Source organism: Nicotiana attenuata, unplaced genomic scaffold, assembly GCF_001879085.1.
Source record: "Nicotiana attenuata strain UT unplaced genomic scaffold, NIATTr2, whole genome shotgun sequence".
NCBI classification, from domain to species: domain Eukaryota; kingdom Viridiplantae; phylum Streptophyta; class Magnoliopsida; order Solanales; family Solanaceae; genus Nicotiana; species Nicotiana attenuata.
In genome coordinates this window covers 14,253-17,654 of record NW_017672887.1, presented here as the reverse complement: position 1 = coordinate 17,654, position 3,402 = coordinate 14,253, and positions in this window count along the sequence as shown.

Here is a 3,402-nt window from a genome sequence, read left to right as displayed (position 1 = left end):
CCTAGCATGCTTCACGTAGTACAGTTAAGGCAACTTAAGCAATTAGGCAAGTTAAATCAACTAAACATGCTTTCCTAATCTAGCACAAGTTATAATTTCAAGTAGAATAAAGCAAATATGGAAGGAACTCAATCTCAATATATTAGAAAATCGGGGTTTCCAACAATTGGCTCAAGTACACGCCCGTCACCTCGCGTACAAGGCACTCAAATCAACAAATAACAAATCCTAAGGGGAAAGGTCCCCCATACAAGGTTAGACAAGCCACTTACCTCGAACCGGCTCAATATCAATAGAAACCACGCCTTTGCCACGAGTATCCGACTCCAAATGGCCCAAATCTATTCAATTCAATTACATATCATAAATAATATTGCAAACAACTGATTCCACTATTAAATTTAGAGCTAGGGCGCGAAAATAGGTAAAATGACCAAAATGCCCCTCCAGCCATCGTCTCGGAATCGAATAATTTTTACGTTTTCAGAACCCTTGTACTCTCACGAGTCTAACCATATAAAAATCTCCCAAGTCGGAGGTCAAATGACCCCTCAAAGCCCAAGAGTTAGGTCTAAGAAGTTTACCCACTTCCCATTCCAAAACACGAAATTAAAGGGTGAATTTGCGATTAGATTAATGGGTTTTAGTCATAGGAGAGTAGAGAATCGTTACCCTGTGATTGCCCTTGAAAAACCCTTGAAATTGCTCCCAAATCCGAGCTCCAAACCTTGAGTTTTGATAAAAATGGCAAAACCTCGTTTTTGAAATGTTAAGTACTGTTCAGGAGTCTAAAGCATCGCGAACGTGATAGGAAGCACGTGTTCGCGAAGAAGGAAAATATCAGGGCCCAAAAATGCCCTTCGCGATCGCGGAGGGAGGAGCGCGAACGCGAAGGCCAGGGGATCAAGAACTACGCGAACGCGACAAGGCTTACGCGAACGCGATGGAGGAAATAGTGAAGCTTCGCGGACGCGGGTGATCTTATGCGAACGCGAAGAGGAACGGGCCCCCCTCTCCAGACTTACACTATGCGAATGCGGGAGAGTGGCCGCGAACGCGATGAGAGGATAGGCTACTACTACGCGAACGCGGTGCCTTCTTCGCGAATGCGAAGAAGGAATTCAGACCTGCAACTTTCTACAACATTTCCAAACTTCAAATTGCTCGGATGAGCATCCGAAACACACCCGAGGCCCCCGGGACCTCAACCAAACCTACGGACATATCCCATAACATCATTCAAACTTTTACCAATCCTTAAACCACCAAAAACAACGCCAGAAACACGAATTAATCAAAGATTCCAGCCTAAGAACTTCAAATTACAACGAAACACACTTTCGATCAAAAACCTAACCACACCTTGTCCGATTGACCTGAAATTTTGCACGCACGTCCCAAATGACATGACGGTGCTACAGAAACTTCCGGAATTCCATTCCGACACTCGGATCAAAAATTCACCATCGGACCGGAAATTTCAAAAATTCAAACTTCGGCATTTCAAGCCTAAATGAGCTACGAGCTTCCAAAATGCAATCCGAACACGCTCCCAACCCCGAAATCACCTAACGGAGCTAACGGAACCATCGAATTTCCATTCCGATGTCGTCTTCACACTGTTCCGATTACGGACCATCTTTCAACACTTAAGCTCTCATTTAGGGACTAAGTGTCCCAAAACACTCCGAACCCTAACACTGAACGTCCCGGCATACCAGAATAGCAGAATGGAACTTAGGGGAAGCGGTAAATGGGGGATCGGGGCGTAAATTCCAAAAACGACCGGCCGGGTCGTTACATATCCACAAAAGTTCAAGTCATATCCTAAAATTTTAATTTATAAACTAAAATTCCAATACATAAACCAAAATTTCAATTCATAAACTAAAAGTCCAATTCATATCCTAAAGGTTCAACTCATATCCACAAAAGTTCAAGTCATATCCTAAAATTTCAATTTATAAACTAAAATTCCAATACATAAACCAAAATTTCAATTCATATCCTAAAGGTTCAACTCATATCCACAAAAGTTCAAGTCATATCCTAAAATTTCAATTTTATATACTAAAATTCCTATACATAAACCAAAATTTCAATTCATATCCTAAAGGTTCAATTCATATCCTAAAGGTTCAACTCATATCCACAAAAGTTCAAGTCATATGAGTATGCCAAGATACTTCACTCTAAGCTTAAGTATGTAGTTATATATGTGTAATATGCCCAATAATGTAAGGGGTTAAGGGTTTTATCTATAAATATAAGGGGTGTATTCTCAAATTAATAACTCCTAACTTCCAAAGATAAATTTATTAATTATCTATCATTTAATTAAACGGATTTTAGATTGGCTACCATATTCCATCTAATCAAGAACAAAAGAAAAGTTCTATTTGGGAAAATCTACATGAGTCAAACAATGAAATAAAATAAATATCAAGATAATCAGATCTAGATTCTAATCCTCACAAGAACTAAATTTTAATTTGACCCAACCATAACAAGACTTAACATAAACCCTAAAAATTTAGGGTTTCTTCTCTTCAACCCATTTTTCCCCAAATTAGTAGGTAAAACTAATTATTTTAGCTACTAATAATTATCCTAGATTTAATTTAGCTAAGAACAATTAATTTTTACAAATCAAACTACAAAGAACTAAAATAAATCTGTGTATTTCGAAAAAAATAAGGAAAGGAGAGAGAAACCTACCTGGACAGTGGAGGACACCGGCGGTGGAGCTGCTGCTGCCTCCGGCGGGTGGAGGGTAGAGGGGGACAGCGGCGTCGATGGAGGGAGACGGAAGGGGATGGGAGGGTTTGGGTGTGAGAGAGAGAAGAGAGAGAAAAAAATAAGAGAATATGAGGGGAAACCCGTTTTTTAGCTACTGTATTTACAGAAAGCGACCAACCTTGGTCACTATTTTTGGTAGCCAAAATGTATTGACTATTTTGTCCAAAATAGCGACCAACATTGGTCGCTAAGTTCTCACCGTTTGACCAGAATAGCGACCAACATTGGTCGCTATATCTAAAAAAAATTAAATTAACTTTTAATTCAATTTAATATTATATATATATATATATATATATATATATATATATATATATATATATATATATATATATATATTACCTAATATGCTTATACTTAGTGCATAGTACAGCGTAACTATATATATTACATATATATAAGCCATATTCAATATAATATTACCTAATACGCTTATACTTTGTGCATAGTACAGCTTAAGTATATATAAGCCATATATATAAGCCATTTTCGATATAATATTACCTAATACGCTTATACTTAGTGCATAGTACAGCGTAAGTATATATATTACATATATATAAGCCATATTCGATATAATATTATCTAATACGCTTATACTTA